We start from the raw sequence: 27,651 nt of genomic DNA, 5'->3' as shown, positions 1-27,651 counted from the left end.
ACGAGATGTACCCCAGGCTACTGTGGGAGGCGAGTGGGGAGATTGCTGAGCCTCTGGAGATGACCTTTGCATCAATGGGGACAGGAGAGGTTCTGGAGGATTGGAGGGTTGCAGATGTTGCTCCCTTATTCTAGAAAGGAAGCAAAGATAGCCCTGGAAATTATAAACCAGTGAGTCTTACTTTAGTGGTTGGTAAGTTGATGAAGAAGATCCTGAGAGGCAGGATTTATGAACATTTGGAGAGGCATAATATGATTAGGGATAGTCAGCATGGTTTTGCCAAAGGCAGGTCATACCTTACGAGCCTAATTGAATTTTTTGAGGATGTGACTAAACACATTGATGAAGGTAGAGCAGTAGATGTAGTGTATATGGATTTCAGCAAGACATTTGATAGGGTGCCCTGTGCAAGGCTTCTTCAGAAAATAAGGAGGCATGGGACCCAAGGTGACCTTGTTCTGTGGATTCAGAATTGGCTTGCCCACAGAAGGCAAAGAGTAGTTGTAGACGGGTCATATTCAGTATGGAGGTTGTTGACCAGTGGTGTGCCTCAGGGATCTGTTCTGGGACCCCTTCTCTTCGTGATTTTTATAAATGACCTGGATGAGGAAGTGGAGGGATGGGTGAGTAAATTTGCTGGGGGAGTTGTGGATAGTGTGGAGAGCTGTCAGAGGATACAGCGAGATGTCAATAGGATGCAAACCGGGGCTGAGAAGTAGCCGATGGAGTTCAACCCAGATAAGTATGAGGTGGTTCATTCAGATAGGTCAAATATGATGACAGGATATAGTATTAATGGTAAGACTGTTGGCAGTGTGGAGGATCAGAGGGATCTTGGGGTCCGAGTCCATAGGACACTCAAAGCTGCTGCGCAGGTTGACTGTGTGGTTAAGAAGTCATATGGTGTATTGGCCTTCATCAATCATGGGATTGAGTTCAAGAGCTGAGAGGTAATGTTGAAGCTATAAAGGACCCTGGTCAGACCCTACTTGGAGTACTGTGCTCATTTCTGGTCACCTCTCTACATGAAGGATGTGGAAACTATAGAAAGGGTGCAGAGCAGATTTACAATGATGTTTCCTGGATTAGGGAGCATGCTTTATGAGAATAGGTTGAGTGAACTTGGCCTTTTCTCCTTGGAGTGATGGAGGATGAGAAGTGACCTGATAGAGGTGTATAAGATGACGAGAGGTATTGATCGTGTGGATGATCAGAGGCTTTTTCCCAGGGCTGAAATGGCTAACATGAGAGGGCACAGTTTTAAGGTGCTTGGAACTAGGTGCAGAGGAAATGTGAGGGATAAGCTTTTTACGCAGAGAGTGGTGAATGCGTGGAATGGGCTGTTGGCAATGGTGGTGGAGGCGGATACGATAGGGTCTTTTAAGAAACTCTTGGATAGGTACATGGAGCTGAGAAAAAATAGAGGGCTATAGCTAACCCTGGGTAATTTCTAAAGTAAGTACATGTTCGACACAGCATTGTAGGCCAAAGGACCTGTATTGTGCAGTAGGTTTTCTTTGTTTCTATGTTCTATGATCTAAAAATTCTTTGTTGTGATCGTCTCTCAACTAGCTGCTCGAGTCCAGAGACTTGAGACCTGTCAGAAAGAGATGCCAGGAAAGAGATTGCTAAATTTTTTGTGTGTGTGTGTGTGGGGGGGGGGTGGGGGACGTGGATTTTATTTCCCATTTGAGCGTGGAGTGTTGGTGCATTCCCATTGATTAGAGATTCTAGACCGTTGTGTTGGATTGAGGGAAAGACTATAATTGAAATGTCCAATCATAACATTGTTGGTGCTTCATTTGTCTGACAGCACAATAAAATCATAAGATTACATTCTTTTTATATGTCATGGAAAAATTATTCCATGTGAGAGAAATAATGTCCTTGTCAAGGAAAACTACTGGAGAAAATCTGACAGTCAAGCAGTACATGTGGAAAGAGCAACCAGTTAAACTTTCAGATCAGCGATGGATCCTGAGAACTGGGGAAGAATGGAGAGGTGTCAGTTTTGAAAGAAGAGTTCTGGGGGAGACTGAGGTGCAAGACTAAAGCAGATATGGAATTTGTTTAAAACTGATCAGGTAATAACAAGTGTGAGTACTAATAACAGCTATCCATCAGTGGATTGACTTTAAGATATTACTACTAGTTTATAAAGCACTGAATGATCTAGGGCCAAAATACATCTCTGATCTTCTGTTCCACTATGAACTTTTCTGAGCTGTCAGATCAGTTGGGGTGGGTCTTCTTACCGTCTCCAGGGTCAAAACTATACACGGTGAAGCAGCTTTTAGTTACTATGTTCCACATATCGAGAATAACCTTCCAGAGGATCCGAAGTCTGCCCCAACATTAAGCTCTTTTAAATTGATGCTTAAAACTTTTCTTTTTGATGTAGTTTTTAATTAGAATCTCCTGCACTGTAACTTTTATTCTTTTCAAAAACTATTTATCATATCTATTTTTGTGTGATTTTATTCTCTTTATATTGTCTGAAATGTGATGTTTGATTTTTATATTTTGTTCTTTGTAAAGCACTTTGAACCGCCTTGTGTTTGAAAAGTGCTGTACAAAAAGTTGCCTTGCCTTTAATAATAAGAAAAGGGCTGTAAAATTAGTGCTTATTCTAGAAAACTGTTTAGTGCCTAGATGGTAGATAAGAACTTCGTGAGTTTTTTTCAGCATTTTCTGTAAGTGTTTTGTTTTTGTTTACCAAGGAACATGTTTAATTTTTGTATAACTGTAAGTAAAATGTTAATATTAATGTTCCATCCATTCATTCTGCATGGTCTGACACATGCCTCCCACTTCAGCCTATTACAGATTCTTGTTACTATTCTTCAACTGTCTACCAGGCTTTGCTTCCTGCTTCTACTATGCAATTCCCAGTGTGCTTCAGGACAAGTTCCAGGCAGTGAGTACTGAAATTCCCAGTGCATGAGAATGTAAACTATCTAGTTTTAATATTATGCAGGTAATTTGCCTATGTTGAATCCTACGTATCTGTCCAAGCCACAACACTGTCTTGCCTTGTGCATCTAGTATTCTGCAAATTGCTCTGAAATATTCAGAGCCAGAAGTCACACAACACGTGTGAGTGGACTGTGTTCGAGTTGTCAGGCTTCGGCTCAAGCTTGGGCAAGCAGAGGCAGAGGTTTTAAGTAAGTTTCTTGGAAGTTGTTTTTCCTTCTGTTACTACATAGCTAGTTTGCTGAGAATGGGTCCAGAGTTAGTGGTCTGTTCCTTGTGTGAGATGTGGGAACTTTGGGAGATCTCCATTCTCCCTGGTAACTACATCTGCACAAAGTGTACCGAGCTGCAGCTGGATAACCTTTGGCTCATACAACAAAATGAGGTGATAGATAGGAGCTACGGGGTGGTAGTCATCCTGAGTTATAAGAGGCAGGTACCTGGGTGATTGTCACGCAAGGCAAAGGGAGGAGGCAGAGAGTGCAGAGTACCTCTGTGGACATTCCCCTCAATAATAAGTATACCACTTTGGATACTGTTCAGGAACAACCTCTCAGGGGAACACTGTGGTGACCTGATCTCTGGCACTGAGTCTGTCTCTGTGGCTCAGAAGGGGAAGGGAAGGGGTGAGAGGAATACAGGAAGGATTCTGCATTAGAGGAGCAGAGAGCAGACTCTGTGGACAGGAAAGAGACACCTGGATAGTAAATTGCCTCCCAGGTGCCAGTAACAGGAATATCTCCGTTCAGGTACACAACATTCAACAGGGGGAGACTGAAGAGATGAAAGTCATGGTACTTATTGGAACCAACGACATATGAAGGAAAAGGGATAATGTCCTGAGGAGAGAATATAGGGAGTTAGGTAGAAAGCTGAAAAGCAGGACCTCTAGGATAGTAATCTCTGAACTGCTGCCTCTACCATGCATCATTGAGGGTAAGAGTAGAATGATTTGGCACGTGAATGCATGGCTAAAGAACTAGTGCAAAGGGTAGGGTTTCAGATTTCTGAATCATTGGGATCTCTTCTGGTATAAATATGACCTGCACAAAAATGACAGGTGAAACCTGAACTTGAGAGGGACCAATATCCTTGTGGGCAGGTTTTCTTGAGCTCTAGGAGAGGGTTTAGACTAATCTGGTAGGGGGTTAGAGACTAGAGTGATAGGGCTGAGGGTGGGGCAGTTGATATACACCCTGATGCAGTGTGTAGTGTAACTGTCAGGAAGGACAGGCAGATGATAGGGCAGAATTGTAGTCAGTAGGATGAGTTAAAGTGTAACAGAGGGCCATAATCAAAAAGGGTGATTGATGGATACAGGACTGAAGGTTGGAACGCACGCAGAAAATGGAATAAGGTAGATGATCTTGTAGTGCAATTGGAGATTTGCACGAATGATGTTGTGGGCATCACTGAGTCATGGATGAAAGAAGATCATAGCTGTGAGTTTAACATCCAAGAATACATATTGTATTGAAAGGACAGTCAGGTAGGCAGAGTGGATGGGGTAGGTCCATTGACAAAAATGAAATCAAATCCTTAGGTGACATAGGATTGGAAGGTGTAGAATCCTTATGGGTCTATTTAAGAAACTGCACATATGAAGAGACTCTGATGGGAGTTATATACAGGCCTCCGAACAGTGGCCAGGATGTGGGCTACAAATTACTATGGAAATTTTTAAAAAGGCAATGATGCAATAGTCATGGAGAATTTCAATATGTAGGTGAAATCAATTTGGTGCTCCCAAGAGAAGGTAGAATGTTTACGAGAAGGCTTTTTAGAGCTGATTGTTGTTGAATCCACTCAGGGATTGGCAATTCTGAACTGGATGTTATCTAATGATCCAGATTTCATTAGGGAGCTTAGGGTAAAGGATCCCTCAGGAGGCAGTGATCATAAATGATAGAATTCACACTGCAGCTTGAAAATTAGAAGCTAAAATTAGCTGTATCAGTATTACAGGAGAGGAAAGGGAATTACATAGGAATGAAAGAGGAGCTGGCAAAAGTTGATCGGAAGGGGACACTAGCAAGGATGACAGCAGAACAGAAATGGCTGGAGATTCTGTCAGAAATTTGGAAGATGCAGAAAAGATACATCCCAAAGATGAAGAGGTATTCTAAAGGGAGGATGAGGGAACTGTGGCTGACAAGGGAAGCCAAAAGTACCAGGCCACTGGAAATTGACACTGGAGAGTTTATAATGGCAGACGACCTTAAGAAGTATTTTGCATCAGTCTTCACTGTAGAAGACACTGCAAGAAATGCAAGACTGGCAGGGGGCAGAAGTGTCCTTGCTATTAGTAAGGAGAAGGTTCTTGGGAAGCTGAAAAGTCTGAAGGTAGGTAAATCACCTAGACCAGATGGATTTACACCCCAGTGTTCCTAAAAGAGGTAGCTGAAGAGTTTGTGGGGGCATTAGTACTAATCTTTCAAGAATCACTCGTTCCTGAGGACTGGATCATTGCAAATGTCACACTACTCTTCAAGTAGGAAGGAAGGCAGAAGAAACAAAATGATAGGACAGTTAGCCTGACTTTCGTGGTTGGAAAGATGTTGGAGTGTATTATTAAGGATGAGGTTTTGGGGTACTTAAAGGCACGTGACAAAATAGGCCAAAGTAGGCTTGGTCTATTACGGGAAAATCTTGTCTGACAAATCTGTTGGAATTCTTTGAGGAAATAACAGGCAGGATAGACAAAGGAAAGTCAGTGGTTGTTGCTTATTTGGATTTTCAGAAGGCCTTTGACAAGGTGTTGCACATAAGACAGCTTTACAAGATAAGAGCCCATGATATTATAGGAGAGATACCTGCAGGGATGGAAGATTGGTTGACTGGTGGGAAGCAGAGAGTGGGAACAAAGAGAACCTTTTCTGGTTGGCTGCTGGTGACTTGTGGTGTGCCACAGGTTCAGCCTGTTATCTCATATGTCAATGATTTTGATGAAGGAATTGGTGGCTTGTAGCCAAGTTTACTGACCATGCGAAGACAGGTGGAGGGACATGTAGTGTTGAGGGACCAGGGATTTGCTTCAGAACATGGACAGCTTGGAAAATGGGCAAGGAAGTGGTAGATGAATATTAATGTAGGGAAGTGCACTGTCATGCACTTTGGTAGAAGGAATAAAGGCATGGAATATTTTTTAATTGGGAGAAAATTCAAAGCTCAGAGCTGCAAAGGGATTTGGGAGTCCCTTGTGCAGAATTTCCTAAAGGCTAACTTGCAGGTTAAGTTGGTGGTAAGGGACACAATGTTAGCATTCGTTTCGAGAGGACTAGAACGCAAAAGTAAGGATGTAATGCTGAGGCTTTATAAGGCACTGGTCAAACAGCACTTTGAGCAGTTTTGGGCCCCTAATCTAAGAAAGAATGTGGTAGTATTGAAGAAGGTCCAGAGGACGTTCTCAGAAATTATCTCAGTAATGAAAAGGTTAACATATGAGGATCGTTTGATGTCCCTGGGCCTGTAATCGCTGGATTTAGAAGAACGAGGAAACCTATCAAATATTGAAAGGCCTATATCGAGTGGATGTGGAGAGAAATTTTCCTATAGTGGAGGAGTCTAGGACCAGGGGACACAGTCTCAGAGTAAAGGATGTCCATTTAGAACAGAGATGAAGAAAAATTTCTTCAGACAGGGGATGATGAATCTGTGGATTCGGATGACTGTGCAAATGCAGGGAAGAATGAGATCACTCAGAGTGATTAATGCTTGGAATGACCCACTAGCTGAGATGGTAAGACTTGGGTTGATCAATCTGCATGGTATGCTATTGATGATGCCAACTATGAGATGTGACCAATTTACTATATTACTGCTTTGCATCTAATTTGAAACTGCACAAACTGAAATTGTGTAAAGCAGCCAATGGAGGCTCATTGTATACTTTCAGGTAGTTCCTTGGGATTAAGGATGATGAGCATCTACTCTCCCTCAGTGTTGACCAATGAGGCCAATATGGGAATCTTGGTCCATTCCACAAATGGAGGTGGCTAATGGAGCAGGTGGGTGGGTAGTTTACACTCCTTACATATCTTGTGCAGGACTGTTTTGTGCTCCTCATGTATAGTTTCAAAGTTCTTTAAACCATCCCAAGTGGTTGTTCTCCACTTTGGCTTGTCATGGACCTTTAGTGCGTTTTAACAATTTCATTTCTTTCTTTTGGTTTGATGCTGGTAAATTTACGACTGATATTGTGTGAGTGAAGACAATGAGCTTAAGGATTTAATGATGACGTACTGCGTGACTGTGTTGTGACCTGTGTCTTTCCAGGATATCACTTGTTTTAATTCTACCGTGACTAATGGGACAACAGATTGTGTGGAAGGATTGGGAATGACCCCACAGCAGTACAACCTTCTCTTTGCTACCTATGCATGGACGTAAGTATACTATTTAACAGAATATACACTTCCACAATGCCCTCTTCATTTTTACTCCATTCCTATGCTTTGAACGTGGGAATAAATTTCAATGCCGACCTCTATTCCCAGCAGCTCACTTCAAAATCATCAATAAATTAGTCGAGTTACCAATAGTCCTGTCAAACCAGAAATGGAGTATGGTAATCCTACTGAATTCCATTTAACACCACAGGGGGTTTGTGTAAAAGCCCTTTTTGTGCAATTTCTTGTTACTATAACTTTTCAGACTATGTTTTTCTTGCACCTTTTCTCTAAAACATCTTTATTTTATTTTGGAGATATATCACAGTAACTGGCTCTTTGGGTTGGACGATCCAACGCCACTCAATTACACCCTTTTGACCAATTAACTCACTATAACCAGTATGTCTTTGGAATGTGGGAGGAAACCAGAGCACCCAGAGGAAACCTGCAGAGTCACAGGGACTTCTTACTGATCGTGGTGGAATTGAACTCGGGTCACTGGCACTGTAGTAGCATTAAGCAAATTGCTACACTACTGTGTCATTATCTGTTTGTGGTTAGTTAAATGGCTGGAATATTCAGTGTATGCTCAGCAACTTTATATTCCTTTCCTGGCCTTCTACATCTGCTGCACTAATCAATGTACCATGTTCTGGACCATCTGATATTGTGTTGTTCTTACTTGTTCTCAATGGGAAAGGCAAGGCAACAAGTTTATCATGATTCACTTGTGTTCACCTGCATTTAGTTTCCTTTGTATTTATAATTTACAGTGATGATTATTTGTTTGCAATTGGAGGAAAGAAACGAGCTCAATTAGTTTTTGTCTTCTTCTACAACAAGGACAGTCTATACCCAGTTGTCATAGAGCCTTGCAGCATGGAAAGAGGCCCTTTGACATGCCTGGTCCATACCCACTTAAACCAGTACTACTTCCCATTTTTGGCCCAAATCCCACTGAACCGTTCCCATCCATGTTCATTTTCTGCTGGTAATGCTAAGACATTTTTTCACACTGGGAGAATCTTCTGGAAGAATGAGTTGTGAACCATTTTAACCACTGTCTAAAGCTTAGTTTCCACCGTTGTAATAAGGAGCTCTATTTTGAGTGAATCCAATTGTATATCTGAGATTGGCAACTTGTGTTCAATTGGCACAAAAATTATACCATTGTAAGGTATTTAAGTTACGGCATACTGCAGAGATGGCAGGGATGGAAATAGTTCTCCTCTGTCAAAGGTGGAGAAAGGAGGATGTGCAGGAGTTCATTCCAACATTAATACTTTAAAAGGCACAAAGTTCTTGGATGCACAAGACACAAGAGTCTATAGATGCTGTATTCTGGAGCATCACTGGAGGAGCTCGGCAGCTCAGGTTGCATCTGTTGTAGGAAATGTACTGTTAACATTTTAGTTCAGGCCCTCATTATTTATTTGCATTTATTTACTTCATCTTTCCTCTAGAAATGCTGTGGTGGTGATACTGGCTGGGTTCTTCACAGACAAGCTGGGAAATTGCAGTGAGTATGAGGAACAGTATGAATTTAAACAAAAAGATCCTCAGCACAGTAATAAAGCCTCCTTCCACACCTTCTGCAGAATGTGTATCTTGTTTATCTGAATGCTGCCTGCATTTGTGCATTGGCAGTTGTATGTCATATTTGATCAATTGCGTAATGAATTAGATGTTATATAAAATTGTACAGTTAAGACACCATGATTAAGTTAAGATTGACATTAATAAACACAATCAGAGATTGCAAGCATGAGATATGTCTGTATACACGTAATTAAGAAACATCAGGTTCTACAACTGCTAACCACATGAGCTAATTGACCAATGGAGCTGAACTTTGGATGCTATGCCCAGTAGACAAATGCCTGAATGGTAGAATATTAATTTATACTTATAAGGACTTTGGGAGTTTCTGGTGCCCAGTTCCTAAACAAAATGCACTGTATTTCCATATAAATCAAATTATCACTACAGATTTGAGATTTTCTCAGAGAACTTTTAAAAAATTTTCCTTTAGTGTAAAATGGGTGGTTAAATTACCATTTATACAGCCAACAATGACTTCAGGTGGAAACTTACTACAGATAACAGATCAACTAATGACTGATCCACAAAAAGTGTTAAAATTAAACCCAAAATAGACTGCCTTATTACTTTTAGTTGAATGACTTAACCAACCAGGTTGTTTTATGGTGTATCCTTTATCATTTAAGAAGCACAACCTTAAACTTTATCAGGATTTTACTGTCTCCCCTCATAAGGAAACCAAGGTGTTAGGATCGAGGAAGAGGAAAATAGAAATAAGTCAAAAATACTGTGCAGAAAAGATGGTAAGAAGGACAGGCCGGTGAATATACAGGATAATTTGCTGCAAAATAGATATATAGCACAAGTGGCAACAGGTACCGATCTAAATGTACTGTACTTAAATGCACGCAGCACTAGAAATAAAGTGGATGACCTTGCTGCACAGCTGCAGGTTAAAAGGTATGACATTGTGGCCATCACCGAGTCATGGCTAAATGATGGATGTGATTGGGAGCTGAATATCCCAGGATACACAGTATACAGGAAGGATAGGAAGGTAGGTAAAGGGGGTGGCATGGCCCTGATGGTAAGTAACGATATCAAATCAATAGAAAGAAGGGACATAGGACCAGAAGAGGTAGAATCCTTATGGGTAGAATTAAGAAATGGTAAGGGTAAAAAGACACTAATAGCAGTTATATACAGGCCTCCAAACAGCAGTCGGGATGTGGACTACAAGTTGCAGCTGGAAATAGAAAAAGCGTGTCAGAAGGACAATGTCAAGATAATTATGGGGGATTTTAATATGAAAGTGGATTGGGAAAGTCGGGAAGGTAATGGATCTCAGGAGAGGGAGTTTGTAGAATGCCTACAGGATGGCTTTTTGGAGCAACTTGTCCAGAAGCCCACCAGGGGACCGGCTGTTTTGGATTGGGTGCTGTGTAACGAACCTGAGGCGATTAGGGAGCTGGAGGTAAAGGAACCTCTTGGAAGTAGTGATCATAATATGATTGAGTTCAGTTTCAAATTTGAAAAGGAGAAGCTGGTATCAGGTGTATCGATATTTCAGTGGAACAGGGGAAATTACAGTGGTATGAGAGAGGAACTGGCCCAGGTCAATTGGAAAAGTAAACTAAATGGAGGGACGGCAGAGCAGAATTGGATGAAATTCCTACAAGAAATAAGGAAAATGCAGGAAAAATATATTCCAAGAAAAAAGAAAATCATGAATGGAAAAATGGCACAAATGTGGCTAACGAGAGAGGTTAAGGCAAAAATAAAAACAAAAGAAACGGTGTACAAGGAAGCAAAAATTAGTGGGAAAAATGAGGACTGGAAGACCTTTAAAAACTTACAGAAAGAAACTAAGGAAGTCATTAGGAAAGAAAAGATGAATTATGAAAGGAAGTTGGCGATTAACATAAAAAAGGATACTAAGAGTTTTTTTAAATATATGAAGAGTAAAAGAGTGACAAGGGTAGATATGGGACCGATTGAAAATGATGCTGGAGTAATTATAATGGATAACAAAGAGATGGCAGAGAAACTGAATGAGTATTTTGCATCAGTCTTCACAGTGGAAGACATGAGCAATATACCTGATAGCCAGAGGTATCAGGGAATAGAATTAGGTACAGTCAAGATAACTAGAGAGAAAGTGCTTGAGAAGCTAAGTGGACTAAGAATAGATAAGTCTCCCGGCCCGGATGAGGTGCACCCAAGGGTTCTGAAGGAGGTGGCTTTGGAGATTGTGGAAGCATTGGAAATGATCTTCCAGGAATCAATAGACTCTGGCATGGTTCCGGAGGACTGGAAGGTCGCAAATGTAGTTCTGCTATTTAAGAAAGGAAGGAGGCAGCAAAAAGAAAATTACAGACCTATTAGTCTGAAATCGGTGGTTGGAAAGATATTGGAGTCAATCCTCAAGGACGAGGTTATGAAATACCTCGAGGTGCATGACAAGATAGGCCGAAGCCAGCATGGTTTCATGAAGGGAAGATCCTGCCTTACCAACTTATTGGAATTTTTCGAGGTAATCTCGAATAAGATTGACAAGGGAGAGGCTGTGGATGTTATGTATTTGGATTTTCAAAAGGCCTTCGATAAGGTGCCGCATATGAGGCTGCTTAATAAGATGAGAGCCCATGGAATTATAGGAAAGATATTGAAATGGGTGGAGCATTGACTGATAGGCAGAAAGCAAAGGATGGGAATAAAGGGATCCTATTCTGATTGGTTGCCGGTTACTAGTGGTGTTCCGCAGGGGTCGGTGTTGGGGCCGCTTCTTTTTACGATGTATATCGATGATTTGGATTATGGATTAAATGGTTTTGTGGCCAAGTTTGCGGATGACACCAAGATAGGTGGAGGAGCAGGAAATGTTGAAGAAACGGAAAGGTTGCAGAGAGACTTAGTCAGTTTAGGAGAGTGGGCAAAGAAATGGCAGATGAGATACAACGTTGACAAATGTACGGTTGTACATTTCAGAAGAAGAAATAATCAGGCAGATTATTATTTAGATGGGGAGAAAATTCAAAAATCGGAAGTGCAAAGGGACTTGGGGGTCCTCGTGCAGGATACCCTAAAGGTTAACCACCAAGTTGGATTGGCGGTAAGGAAAGCAAATGCTATGTTGGCATTCATTTCAAGAGGAATAGTGTATAAGAGTAAGGAGGTGTTGATGAGGCTCTATGGGGCATTAGTGAGACCTCATTTGGAATACTGTGTGCAGTTTTGGGCCCCCTATCTTAGAAAGGATATACTGATGTTGGAAAGAGTTCAGAGAAGATTTACAAGGATGATTCCTGGAATGCAGGGGCTAACATATGAGGAGCGTCTGTTGGCTCTTGGATTGTATTCATTAGAGTATAGAAGAATGAGAGGGGATCTCATAGAAACGTTTCGAATGTTGAAAGGGTTGGACAGAGTAGATGTGGAAAGGTTGTTTCCCTTGGTGGGTGAGTCCAGGACAAGAGGCCATAGTCTTAGAATTAGAGGGTACCCAGTTAAAACAGAGATGAGAAATTTTTTTAGCCAGAGCGTCGTGGATTTGTGGAATTCGTTGCCACATATGGCTGTGGAGGCCCGATCATTGAGGGTGTTTAAGGAGGAGATTGACAGGTATCTAATTAGTCAGGGTATCAAGGGATATGGGGAAAAAGCCGGAAATTGGAACTAGATAGGTGAATAGTTTAGCTCATGGGGGAGCTGCGGAGCAGACTCGATGGGCCGAATGGCCTACTTCTGCTCCTTTGTCTTGTCTTGTGATAACTTATTGTGTGCTGGTAGTGTAAGGTTCCAAAGGCATTTTCTGAAGGTGTTAAATCATTTTAGAAGCAATGATCCCTCAGCACTGAGCACACTCTTTTATCAAGTATGCTCAAGTGGCCTCGAGGCCAAGAAGTTTAGAGATTGGCCACGAGCCCATGATTGACTCCATTTTTTCTCCAATTAAATTGTCCAGGAAGATTGCAAGCATAGAGGCGAACAAGTATTCCGTGCCATCTATCAGCCTGTCACTCACTCACTGCTGCCAGAGGAAAGTGTCCGTGTATATGTCTCTCTCCCTCTTGCTTGCTACTCCTGAGAGAGCGCCTCTCCATTCGAATATCTCTCTCTTCGACGCTGTCAGAGGGTGGTACCAGAGCAAGGTTTATTTAATGTGGTTTGATGCACCTGAAAGTAATAAGAGTCACTGGTAGCTATTGAAAGGGAGATCAGATGCTGTGTAAAACAACACCTGTCACATCTATTTTGTGTATAAAATATGTCTGAGATTCTATTTGAATTTACAGTGTTGGGGGGTCATTTCTTTCCACAGGAAGTGAGTCTGCTGTTCCGTGTACTCCCAGGTAATCTCCCTCCTTGGTACTAACCTGGCTTGAATCTGTTTTGGGGAGTGCAGTGGGGAGATTAATCTGTTGCTCTCTGATCTCAGAATCAGAACCAGGTTTATTATCACCAGCATGTGACGTGAAATTTGTTAACAGCAGCAGCAGTTCAATGCAATACATAATCTAGCAGAGAGAGAGATAAAAAATAATAAATTAAATAAAACATAATAATAAATAAACAAGCAAATCAATTACATATATTGAATAGATTATTAAAAGATGTGCAAAAACAGAAATACTGTATATTAACAAAGTGAGGTGGTGTCCAAAGCTTCAAATTCCATTCAGGAATCGGATGGCGGAGGGGAAAAAGCAGTTCCTGAATAGCTGAGTGTGTGCCTTCAGGCTTCTGTACCTCCTACCTGATGGTAACAGTGAGAAAAGGGCATGCCCTGGCTGCTGGAGATCTTTAATAATGGACGCTGCCTTTCTGAGACACCACTTCCTAAAGATGCCCTGGATACTTTGTAGGCTAGGGCCCAAGATGGAGCTAACTAGATTTACAACCTTCTGCAGCTTCTTTTGGTCCTGTGCAGTAGCCCCTCCATACCAGACAGTGATGCAGCCTGTCAGAATGCTCTTCATGGTATAACTATAGAAGTTTTTGAGCATATTTGTTGACATGCCAAATCACTTCAAACTCCTAATCAAGTATAGCTGCTGTCTTGCCTTCTTTATGACTATATGTTGGGACCAGGTTAGATCCTCGGAGATCTTGACACCCAGGAACTTGAAGCTGCTCACTCTGTCCACTTCTGATCCCTCTATGAGGATTGGTATGTGTTCCTTCATCTTACCCTTCCTGAAGTCCACAATCAGCTCTTTCGTCTTACGTTGAGTGCCAGGTTGTTGCTGCGGCACCATTCCACTAGTTGTCATATCTCACTCCCATACGCCCTCTTGTCACCACCTAAGATTCTACCAACAATGGTTGTATCATCAGCAAATTTATAGATGGTATTTGAGCTATGCCTAGCCACACAGTCATGTGTATGCAGAGAGTACAGCAGTGGGCTAAGCACACACCCCTGAGGTGCGCCAGTGTTGATCGTCAGCAAGGAGGATATGTTATCACCATTCCACACAGATTGCGGTCTTCCAGTTAGGAAGTCAAGGATCCAATTGCAGAGGGAGGTACAGAGGCCCAGGTTCTGCAACTTCTCAATCAGGATTGTGGAAATGATAGTATTAAATGCCGAGCTATAGTCGATGAACAACATCCTGACGTAGGTGTTTGTGTTGTCCAGGTGGTCTAAAGCCACGTGAAGAGCCATGGAGATTGCATCTGCTGTTGACCTATTGTGACTATAGGCAAATTGCAATGGGTCCAGGTCCTTGCTGAGGCAGGAGTTCAGTCTAGTCATGACCATCCTCTCAAAGCATTTCACCTCTGTAGATGTGAGTGCTACCAGGTGATATTCGTTAAGGCAGCCCACATTATTCTTCTTAGTCACTGGTATAATTGTTGCCTTTTTAAAGTAAGTGGGAACTTCTGCCTGTAGCAGTGAGAGGTTGAAAATGTCCTTGAATACTCCCGCTAGTTGGTTGGCATAGGTTTTCAGAGCCTTACTAGGTACTCCATCGGGACCTTCTGTCTTGCAAGGGTTCACTCTCTTTAACGACTGTCTAACATCGGCCTCTGAGATAAAGATCACAGGGTCATCAGATGCAGCAGAGATCTTCACAGCTGTAGTTGTGTTCTCCCTTTCAAAGCGTGCATAGAAGGCCGTGAGTTCATCTGGTAGTGAAGCATTGCTGCCATTCATCTGAGTAATAAATCACAACAACATCGCTTGCATAAAAACATGTAGCAAAAGAATTTGAAAATCACTCAGGAAGTTGCAAAAACAAATGCATGATAATCAGATAGTATGTTATTTGTGTCTGACTTGCATTCATTCAAACAACAACTAGGTTCTGGAGAGTCCAGCCAAGTGTTTGACAGGATCTCCAGAGACTATGTTCAAAGTTCAAAGTAAGCTTGTCACAAGTTACGTACACCTTACCATGTACTATCACGAGATTCACCTTCTTGCAGGCACTTACAGGAAAGAATAAATACAACAGAATTTTATGAAAAAACTATACATAAACAGGCAAAGAATGACAAACACCAGTGTGCAAAGTTCAAAGTAAATTTAGTATCAAGTACGTATATGTCACCATAAATAACCTGAGATTCCTTTTCTTGTGGGCATACACTGTAAGTCGAAGAAACACAATAGAATTTAGAATTTATTTTCTTTCCTATATCCATCTCACAGCATGAGGGAGTAAAAATCTTTATGCTGCGTCTCCGTCTCAATGTACAAGCCATAATGCTGAACTGTAGTCCAAAATCAACATTCTCACATAAGCATCCCTCCTCTCCAGGTGAATGAGGACGGTGTGTAGAGCTGTGGCTAAGGCATCGTCTGTTAATTGGTTGTGCCAGTAGGTGAATTGTAGGGTGTCCAGCCACTCAATGCATTTGCTTATGACTGAGGTGAGTGTGACAGGACGCCAATCATTCAGACATGCTACCTTGGTTTTCTTTGGTTCAGGGACAATGGTGGATGTTTTGAAGCAGGTGGGCACTCTACACTGGGAGACTGCACCCAACAGGATGGACATACATCCAATATGCAAAAGACAACAAACTGTGGAAATTCAGAAGAATTATAATACTAATAATAAATAAACAACAGATTTCGAGAATGTGAGATGAAGAGACCTTGAAAGTGAGTCCATGGGTTGTGGGAACATTTCAGTAATGGGATAAGTGAACTTGAGTGAAGTTATCCCTCTGGTTCAAGAACCTGCTGGTTGAGGGGTAATAACTGCCCCTGAACCTGGTAGTGTGAGTCTTGAGATTCCTATAGCTTCCTCCTGATGGCAGTAGTGAGAAGAGTGCATGGCCTAGGTGTATGGAGATCCTCGGTGATGGATTCTGCCTTCCTGCGCCAGCGATACCATGTAGATGTGTTCAGTGGTGGGGAGGGAGTTACCCATGATGGACTGGCTTGCTCTCCTCCGCATTTGCCTCGATGTTTTAATCTTCCTCAACTCTTTAATTGGCGTGAAGTGTTGTCGATCGTGGCACCACGCCCTGTCTCTGAGCTTCTGCTCATGGTAGTTTGTGCTTGCACTTTTCTTCTGGAGTCTTCTCGGGAACATCAGAGTGCTAGTTTATTCAATCGAACTACAGACTGGAAGTCCAAAGCTCCAACAGTTTCAAAAACAAAATTAAGATAAGATGAACAAGTAGAAGACATAGGAAAATTGAAATGATTAACTATCTGGAAGATGTTGCCCGAGGAATTATTGTTCCCTAGCTCCATCTTGACGACCATTGTCTTCTTTGTTAAGTAAAGGATAGCACCAGGACAGAATCCACGTGGTCAAGGGAGTAATGTACAAACTCCTTGCAGGCAATGGTGGGAATCAAACCCCAATCGATTTTACGGCTGGCTCTGAAAAACATTGCACTAACTACTACGCTGCCATGCCACCTCAGTATGCCTCAGAGGCTCCAAGATGTTGTTCTTGCATCCTTCCCCTCCTATTAACTACTTAATTATAATCCACCATGCAAGACCATTCAGAGCTTTGGTATAATCCTTTGCCTGTGGCATCCCTTGGATCTGGGTGTTTATTTTTACTGTATAAAGGACATGGAATCCTAAGCTTGAATTGGTTGGCACTTCATAGTCACCCATGCCAGTTGCGAGTCCAAACTCGTGTTTATGTTTTCGTTTGCCGGTGATCCAGGTTCAATTCCTGCTGTTGCCTACAAGGAGTTTGTAAGTTCTTCCTGTGACTGCGTTGGTTTCCTCTGGGTGCTCCAGTTTCCTCCCACAGTCCAAAGATGCACCCATTGGTAGGTTAGCTGGTCATTGTAAATTGTAACACTCACAACACGCTGGAGGAACTCAGCAAGTCGGGCAGCATTCGTGGAAAAGATCGGTCGACGTTTCGGGCCGGAACATCGATCGATCTTTTCCACGGATTCTGCCTGACCTGCTGAGTTCCTCCAGCGTGTTGTGAGTGTTGCTTAGACCCCAGCATCTGCAGATTATTTTGTGTTTACATTGTAAATTGTCCTGCGATTAGGCTAGAGTTAAATTGGGCGATTGCTGGTCGGCGCTCAAAGGGACGGGAGGGCCTATTCTGTGCTGTAACTCCATCAATAAATATTTAAAATGAATTATTCACTGATGTTGAATTTTAGTAAACCAAATTAGCATGCTTATGAGAGAAAGGAGAAAAGCACAACATTGAAATGATATGTAAAGATAAGCTAAGACAAAAAGATGACCAAATCTTTTACTCTATAAATTAAGTCTGTACAACATCAACCAAAATCAATATGAAAATTATGCTTTTTTTCCAAATTAGGTCACAGATCAGGATAAGGGTCCACCATCATTTTAAAAATGATTTAGGAAAAGAATTTTTAATAAGCATTAAATGAATGAAATAATCTCCCAGCACTTAAAAAAAGAAACCAGCTGTTCAGGAATATGGGTTGATGGATTGTAGCTTTTAACTGTTGTTTGCATGATTTGTGTTTTGTTTCCTTTCTCTTGTGATTTGGGTGTTGGTCTTTTTTTTTCTCTCGTTAATTGGGTTCATTCAGGTTTCTGGCTACCTAGAAGGTTGTATAATTTATCCATTCTTTGAGAATAAATGTACTTTGAATTTTTGAAACTTGACTATTGAAGTAAGTCTTCTAAGATGTTCTTTTGTTGAAACAGTTTTATTTGTTTTCCCTTGTAGTTGGTGTCATCTTGTCCAACTTTATTATTATGCTGGGCTCGGCTACCTTTGCTTTGGGATCCCATTTCAAAGGCACCAGTTACCAACTGCCATTGATGATCATTGGCCAATTTCTCATTGGCTCAAGCAGTGGGTCATTCTATCGTAAGTATCAGTTTCAATCTGTTGTTAACAGACTGACAAAGAATGGCCAGTAGCTTAGTACAGATTTTCTAAACAGCTAAAATTCATTCATTTCAGCCAGCATCTTAATTACTTTTTTTTCAAGGTGATTTTTACCCTTCCTTCCTGAAGAACTGGATGAAAATGTGACATCAGTTTTTGAAAAAAATGAGAGCTTTGATGTTTGTACTTATCCAAGAACATCAGAAAGTTGTTGACAAAACAGGCTATTCGGCCCAACAAAGCTTGCCAAATTCCTATTCAGATATTGTATTGAAGTAACTATCAAGTTTAGATTTGAGAATCTCTTAGGTATTATTCTCAACTACACAAATAGGTTCAACATGTCCACAACTCGCTGTGTAAAGAAATGCTTCTTGATGATTACCCTTAATTATTTTGAACACTTCTATCAGTCTCCTCTCATTCTACATCTACTTAGGCTAAAAAGATTTAATTCTTTCAATCTATCTTATGCTGCAGACCTGGAATGAGTCTCATCGCCCTTCTCTGGACTCGCTCCAGTGCCTTCACATCCCTCGCACGATATGGAAACCAAAACTGTACACTGTATTTAAGGTGTGGCCCCTCAAGTGCATTATGCAGCTTAAGAACACCTCTTGAGTTGAACTCCACTGAGTGCATTCTACCGTCCAACATTCCATTAGCCCTCCTAATCACTTCTGTACATTGTCTAGATGTTGATATTGATGAGTCTACCAGGAGCCCCGTATCCTTCTCATTCAGTGCACTTTCTAACTCAAGAACCCCACTGTATATTTATGTCTAATATTTCTACTTCCTATATGTAATACTTCACATTTACTTACATTAAATTTCATCTGCCATTTATCTGCCCACATCTGGATTTGTTTAGATCTAACTGTATTGATTCTGCTGCCAGAATATTATCAGGAACTCCCCCTAATTTTGCGTCATCAGTAAACTTTACTAGTTTATTTGTTGTGTGCTTATCCAAATAATTAATGTAAATTAATAACAGCAGCGGCCCCAAAACTGATTGCTGCAGAACCTCATTTTTAACATCTTCTCGGTGAGAAAATGATTTCTGTTTTTGAGCCAATTCTGCACCCATTCGTACACCTTGCCCTGAATGCCAATCTCCTGTAATTTGATTATTAACCTGTTGTGGGGTACCATAAGAGCATGAGACACAGGAGCAGAATTAGGCCATTCAGCCCATCGAGGCTGCTCCGCCTTTCCATCATGCCTGATCCCAGATCCCACTCAACCTCATACACCTGCCTCCTCGCCATATCCTCTGATGCCCTGATTGATCAGGAAATGATCGACTTCTGCTTTATATGTACCCATGGACTTGGCCTCCACCGCAGTCTGTAGCACAACATTCCACAGATTCACTACTCGCTCACTAAGAAAGTTCCACCGAACTTCTGTTCTAAAAGGTCACCCCTCAACTTAGAGGCTGTGCCCTCTGGTTCTGGATACCCTCTCCCTTTAACATTCGGAGGGTTTCAATGAGATTCCCCCCCACCTACGTTCTTCTAAATTCCAATGAGTACAGGCCCAAAGCTGCCTGTTAAAAGCCTTCTAAAAGTCCATGACTGATACCAACTGCTCTGTTGTTATCATAAATTTTAGTTCCTTCAGAGAACTCCAGCATATTAGTAAAACATGATTTCCCCTCTCTGAACCCATGCTGGCTTTCTGCTAACGTGCCCGTTCTTATCAGCTGCTTTTCCAACTCATTCTTCATTATTGTTTCCATCATCTTACTTACAATACACATGAAGCTTACTGGTCTACAGTTACCAGGGTAAGTGTGGTCACCCTGCTGACATTCTGGGACAACATTTGCCCATCTCCAGTCTTTAGGAATTTTACATAGAACATAGAATAGTACAGCACAGTACAGGCCCCTCAGCCCTCAAACCCTGCCTCCCACATAAGCCCCCACCTCAGATTCCTCCATATACCTGTCTAGCAGTCTCTCAAACTTCACCAGTGTATCTGCCTCCACCACTGACTCAGGCAGTGCATTCCACGCACCAACCACTCTCTGAGTTAAAAACCTTCCTCTAATATCCCCCTTGAACTTCCCACCCCTTACCTTAAAGCCATGTCCTCTTGTATTGAGCAGTGGTGCCCTGGGGAAGAGGCGCTGGCTATCCATTCTATCTATTCCTCTTATTATCTTGTGCACCTCTATCATGTCTCCTCTCATCCTCCTTCTCTCCAAAGAGTAAAGCCCTAGCTCCCTTAATCTCTGATCATAATGCATACTTTCTAAACCAGGCAGCATCCTGGTAAATCTCCTCTCCAATGCTTCCACATCCTTCCTATAGTGAGGTGACCAGACTTCAAGGAAAAATACGTTAGAGGTTTGTATATACAAAGACAGACCCTTAGATATATGTTAAGTACCCTTAGATACATGTTGTTTCATACATTTTAGTGGACGTTAGTATTGCTAGTAAGGCCAGGGTTTACTGCCTATCTTTAATTGTCCTTCAGAAGATGACTAGAGTTTTGGAGCTAGGAAGAAGTTCATAAAATCCAGTCGACCACACTTCTAAGAACAATAACTAAGGACTTTTCTGGCCAAACCTGCATTCATACCCATAAAATAATTTTTAATGGTAATTTTTGTGCTAATTCTGCCAGATATAATAAATCTAGCTTTATCCATTAGCTCTAAATTGAACAGTGCATTTTCTCACTCACATTCTCTTCTTTTCCACTCTTTCAGTTGGTCAGGACCGTATTATCGCTTTCTGGTTCAAAGATAAGGAGTTGTCATCGGCCTTAGGGCTGAATGTGGCCTTCGCCCGTCTTGGCAGTGTCTTCAACTTTTTATTCACCCCATCTTTTGAAGCACATTTTGGGCTGCAGTGGACTCTTTGGACAGGTACGGATGAATATGATGGACTTGAAAATTGTGCAAAGAAAGTGAAATCAGTCTTGTGCTCTCCTATCACCACATTAAATCAGATTACTAAACACTGGTTACAGACACTACATGAATGCAATTTGTTATTCTCATAATTAGTTTTAACCAAATTGAACTTTCCAGATAATGCTAGAAATGTCATGAATCATTTTCTGATAAATAGTTAAATTGGATGTTGGTATAAATCTTATTCTGACATAACTAGTAAATGAATTGAATTAATGCCACAATTTTCAACGGTTTGTAAACATGATGATTTGAAATTTGCGTCTTCTGGACGATTGTTGCAAAGAATTTAGTTTAAATCTCACCATATCAAGCTTTATAATTTTAATTGAATTCATTTATTTAAAGCTATTTTGGAATAAAATGTCAAATAGAATTAAGTTATCACATCGCGTCCAAGATATCCTGAAGTGGGAGGGAGAGGAGCCAGAGGTCGTGGTACATATAGGTACCAATGACATGGGTAGGAAACGGGGAGAGGTCCTGAAAGGAGAATATAGGGAGTTAGGAAGGGAGTTGGGAAAAAGGACCACAAAGGTAGTAATCTCGGGATTACTGCCTGTGCCACGCGACAGTGAGAGTAGGAATGCAATGAGGTGGAGGATAAATGCGTGGCTGAGGGATTGGAGCGGGGGCAGGGATTCAAGTTTTTGGATCATTGGGACCTCTTTTGGTGCTGGTGTGACCTGTACAAAAAGGACGGGTTACACTTGAATCCTAGGGGGACCAATATCCTGGCCGGGAGATTTGCGAGGGCTACCAAGGTGACTTTAAACTAGAGTGGTTGGGGGGTGGGAATCAAATTAAAGAGATTAGGAGAGAGGAGGTTAGTTCACAAATGGAGAAAGCTAGTAGACAGTGTGTGAGAGAGGATAGGCAGGGGACAGAGATCGGGAGCACTCAGGCCAAAGATGTAGGGGGCAAGGAAGGAAAAGATAACAAAGTTGTTTGCTCCATTAAGGATCAACAGAGAGTAAGAGGTGGAGAGTTTCTTAAATGCATCTATTTTAATGCTAGGAGCACTGTAAGAAAGGTGGATGAGCTTAGAGCATGAATTGATACCTGGAAATATGATGTTGTAGCTATTAGTGAAATGTGGTTGCAGGAGGGGTGTGATTGGCAACTAAATATTCCAGGATTTCGTTGCTACAGGTGTGATAGAATAGGAGGGGCAAGAGGGGGAGGTGTTGCATTGCTTGTCAGAGGTTATATAACAGCGGTGCTCTGGCAGGATAGATTAGTGGACTCATCTAGGGAGGCTATTTGGGTGGAATTGAGGAATAGGAAAGGTGTAGTAACACTTATAGGGGTGTATTATAGACCACCTAATGGGGACCGAGAACTGGAGGAGCAAATTTGTAAGGAGATAGCAGATATTTGTAGTAAGCACAAGGTTGTGATTGTGGGAGATTTTAATTTTCCACACACAGACCGGGAAGCCCATTCTGTAAAAGGGCTGGATGGTTTGGAGTTTGTCAAATGTGTGCAAGATAGTTTTTTGCAGCAATACATAGAGATACCAACTAGAGAAAGGGCAGTGTTGGATCTCCTGTTAGGGAATGAGATCGGGCAGGTGACAGAGGTATGTGTTGGGGAGCACTTCGGGTCCAGTGATCACAATACCATTAGTTTCAATATAATTATGGAGAAGGATAGAACTGGACCCAGGGTTGAGATTTTTGATTGGAGAAAGGCTAACTTTGAGGAGAAGCGAAAGGATTTAGAAGGAGTGGATTGGGACAATTTGTTTTATGGGAATGATGTAATAGAGAAATGGAGGTCATTTAAAGGTGAAATTTTGAGGGTACAAGATCTTTATGTTCCTGTTAGGTTGAAAGGAAAGGTTAAAAGTTTGAGAGAGCCATGGTTTTCAAGGGATCTTGGAAACTTGGTTTGGAAAAAGAGAGGGATCTACAATACATATAGGCAGCTTGGAGTTAATGAGGTGCTCGAGGAATATAACGAATGTAAAAAGAATCTTAAGAAAGAAATTAGAAAAGCTAAAAGAAGATACGAGGCTGCTTTGGCAAGTAAGGTGAAAATAAATCCTAAGAGTGGGTTTCTACAGTTATACTAATAGCAAAAGGAGAGTGAGGGATAAAATTGGTCTCTTAGAGAATCAGAGTGGACGGCTATGTGCGGAGCCAAAAGAGATGGGGGAGGTTTTGAACAATTTCTTTTCTTCAGTATTCACTAAGGAGAAGGATATTGAATTGTGTAAGGTAAAGGAACAAGAAGGGTAGTTATGGAAAGTATGATGATTAAAGAAGAGGAAGTACTGGTCTTTTAAGGAATATAAAAGCGGACAAGTCTCCAGGTCTGGACAAGATATTCCCTCGGACCTTGAGGGAAGTTAGTGTGGAAATAGCAGGGGCTCTGACAGAAATATTTCAAATGTCATTAGAAGCGGGGATGGTGCCGGAGGATTGGCGTATTCCTCATGTGGTTCCATTGTTTAAAAAGGGTTCTAAGAGTAAACCTAGCAATTATCAGCCTGTGAGTTTGACGTTAGTGGTGGGTAAATTGATGGAAAGTATTCTTAGAGATGGTATATATAATTAACTGGATAGACAGGGTCTGATTAAGAACAGTCAACATGGATTTGTGCGTGGAAGGTCATGTTTGACAAATCTCATTGAATTTTTTGATGAGGTTACTAGGAAAGTTGACGAGGGTAAAGCGGTGGATGTTGTCTATATGGACTTCAGTAAGGCCTTTGACAAGGTTCCACAGGGAAGGTTAGTTAGGAAGGTTCAATTGTTAGGCATTAATATCGAAGTAGTAAAATGGATTCAGCAGTGGCTGGATGGGAGATGCCAGAGAGTAGTGGTGGATAACTGTGTGTCAGGTTGGAGGACGGTGTGTAGCGGTATGCCTCAGGGATCTGTACTGGGTCCAATATTGTTTGTCATATATATTAATGATCTGGATGATGGGGTGGTAAATTGGATTAGTAAGTATGCAGATGATACTAAGATAGGTGGCGTTGTGGATAATGAAGTAGGTTTTTAAAGCTTGCAGAGAGATTTAGGCCAGTTAGAAGAGTGGGCTGAAAGATGGCAGATGGAGTTTAATGCTGAAAAATGTGAGGTGCTACATTTTGGGAGGACTAATCAAAATAGGACATACATGGTAAATGGTAGGGCATTGAAGAATGCTGTAGCACAGAGGGATCCAGGAATAATAGTGCATAGTTCCCTCAAGGTGGAATCTCATGTGGATAGGGTGGTGAGGAAAGCTTTTGGTATGCTGGCCTTTATTAATCAGAGCATTGAGTATAGGAGTTGGGATGTAATGTTGAAATTGTATAAGGCATTGGTAAGTATTGTGTACAGTTCTGGTCACTGAATTATAGGAAAGATGTCAATAAAATTGAGAGAGTACAGAGAGGATTTACTAGAATGTTGCCTGGGTTTCAGCACCTGAGTTACAGAGAAAGGTTGAACAAGATAGGTCTTTATTCTTTGAAGCGTAGAAGGTTAAAGGGGGACTTGATAGAGGTGTTTAAAATTATGAGGGGGATTGATAGAGTTGATGGGGATAGGCTTTTTCCATTGACAATGGGGGAGATTCAAACAAGAGGCCATGAGTTGAGAGTTAAAGGGCAAAAGTTTAAGGGTAACATGAGGGGGGAACTTCTTTACTCAGAAAGTGGTAGCTGTGTGGAACAAGCTTCCAGCAGCAGTGGTTGAGGCAGGTTCGATGTTGTTGTTTAAAGATAAATTGGATAGATATACGGACAGGAAAGGAATGGAGGGTTATGGGCTGAGTGCAGGTTGGTGGGACTAGGTGAGAGTAAGAGTTCAGCACGGAGTAGAAGGGCCGAGATAGCCCGTTTCCGTGCTGTAATTATTATATGGTTATATTTGGTATTGAAGTAAAACCCATCTGAGTCATTAATGTCCCTCAGCAACTACTTAACTGGTCTAGTCTATGTGTGACTTCAGACCACAATACAATGTGGTTGACTGCTAATAGCCCTCTGAACCACAGATAATACCTATAATCACATGAGCTACAGTGATTCCAGAAGGTATATCGACACCATCATGTCAAGGGTAACTGAAATTGACAATAACAACTGTTCTTGTCAGTGATGTCAATAGATTATAAGTCATGGCTTGGTGCTATTTGCAGGGGCTTTCCACTGTAACAGAGGGAAGAAAGTGCCAAGATCATTCCTGTCCCTAATTTTACTTTGTTCTGTCCATTCCCTGTCTCCCACACCCTGCATCAGCAGTTCTTGATCGGGGGAAAGGTGCTACGAACTGTCCGTCTACTGATCCTAGCCACCCAGATACTGTAGACAATGAAGCCTGGCCAAGCCATTCCCAACTCTCTACTCTCTTCATCACAGCCACTATGGTATGGTAGCGTATAACATTTTACAGTACAGGTGACCCCAGTTCAATTCCAGTTGCTGCATATAGAGTTTGCACATACTCCATGTGGATTTCCTCCCACAGTCCAAAGGTGTACCAGTTTGTGGGTTAATTACACGTCATCAATTGTCCCATGACTAGGCTGGTATCAAATTGGCGGATTTAGTCCTCCACGCCTCCCAGTAATCAGCAGACTTCATGGAAGGAGTAGTGTTAAAGTGTTATTTCCCCTGATTAGCTTTGATGCTTGATTTTCTTGAATCTCTAGGTGCTAAAAGAATTCCCAGTTAGATCACCTTGTGATTTTAGAATGAGGTCAGTGGTTCAGATTCATTAATTTATATCATCTACAGTAGACTGAAACATGAACTGAAGTGTGTCATTTCCATTAACAACCAGTGCTGGGGACAGCTCGCAAGTGTCACCACACATATCCGGCGTCAACATAGCATGCCCACAACATTCAGCAGAACAGAGAATACAACAAAACAGAAGACAACAATAACAAAACAACTGTAAAACAAGGCCCTTTCTGTCCTCCCACACACCCACACAGACAGTCCTCCAACCCCAGAATAGGCTGCTCGTCCTCAGGCAGATTCGTGGACAAGGGGTTCTCACTCCCCAGTAGATTCAAAACTTGTGTAACCCTCAGGCTGGCCCAGCTCACGTTCATCTAGGGGAGTCAGCCTTCGGCCCTGCCAAACTGGGTAATCACGCTTGTGTGGATGCTGTGTAACTTACCCCCAGTTACAAACCCACAACACAAAATATCAGACAGTACCCCATATGCAATTAAATGATAGATTTTATAAATTTTAATCCGAATATAGGGTTAGTAATAAAAATAAACAAAACAAAAAAAAAAGGGCCCAAGTGAAAGTCAAAAATACGTTGGAGCTCACTCAATAGTCAATCTTCCACCATTGCTCTCCCCCGAACGTAGCCGACCTTCAGACCCTCAGATCCCAGTCCACTCCATCCAGTGGTCTACCAGCTCTCTCCATACGCGTCTTCCCTCTTCCTCTCTCCTTGACAAAAGATAAAAATAAAGCGCACCAGCTACCGGCACTCAAGCGTGAGCAAAGCTACAGCAAAGACACAAGACCTGCAGTTACCCCAAAGACTACATTCTTCACTCAATAATTCGACGTGCTGCAGCTGTCTCTCTCCTGATAAGGGAGAAACAGGTAACTCCATTTTCCAATGAGCGGGGAGACATAACAAACAACTCGCTGGTTTATGATATTAAAAGTCTGTTACGTCACTTTTTTCGAGCTCTGTGCCTGAAGATCGCAAAGATCCCGGGTCCCCAGGCACATGGCAGATGTTGCGACTCCCCCAACGACACACGGGTCTCCTGTGGCGACACCGACCCTTGATCTGCCCTTCTCCAGTTACTCGAGATCCCAGGCTTCTGAATCCAAGCCGAAATCTTAGGCCAAGCTTTTAGCATGCTGAATAATGGCCGATTGTGGAACCCCGAGAGCGCGTCTCACTTGTGGGACCACTTCAGATTTCTATCTGTTTTGGTGTATTTTTGGCAGTAATCTGAATATCCTGTGGTTTATTTTCTCAGGAACTTTGTTGTGTGTTCTTGGCTTTGTCTCAGCCCTCATCGTTGGCATCCTGGATAGAAGTGGTGCAAAGCAGCTGGGACTTGACGTTGTCCTGCAGCAGGAATCCCAAAAAGTGGTGGGTAGATTCAGTGGCTCAGGATTTAACTTTGGAAAGAAGTTATTGCTTTTAGATATAGAACAAATATCTTTAGTAGTCAACTATTTTGGTGAGTAATCATCAGTCCTCAAAGTAGACCATTGTAAGCTGTGTACCAGAAGATCTATTTACATTATTTAGCCTGAGTGGGATCTAACTACAGCTCCTCTTCAGGGTCTTGTCTGACCTTTTTGTTCTTTCTCCCCAGAGGCTAAAGGATATTTGTCATTTGTCTCTCCGCTACCGGCTGCTGGTTCTTACCCTCATGTTCTTCTATAATGGATTCCTTCCATTTATTGCTGATGCAACGTAAGTAGAGTTCAATGTATTAAACATCCAAAGTGTTTGTACCATCTTCCGAATGGTCTGATCTTGCTATTTAATTGAAAAAGAAT

The 27,651-nt window shown here is 41.8% G+C and overlaps 1 pseudogene; it reads left to right on the top strand.

The window, feature by feature from the left end:
• The window catches only part of LOC134352051 (major facilitator superfamily domain-containing protein 1-like), a 50,324-nt pseudogene that overhangs the window by 6,690 nt on the left and 15,983 nt on the right, over positions 1–27,651 (top strand).

The sequence above is a fragment of the Mobula hypostoma genome, chromosome 9 (genome assembly GCF_963921235.1).
Source record: "Mobula hypostoma chromosome 9, sMobHyp1.1, whole genome shotgun sequence".
Classification (NCBI taxonomy): domain Eukaryota; kingdom Metazoa; phylum Chordata; class Chondrichthyes; order Myliobatiformes; family Myliobatidae; genus Mobula; species Mobula hypostoma.
This window is presented reverse-complemented; position numbering and strand designations above follow the sequence as displayed.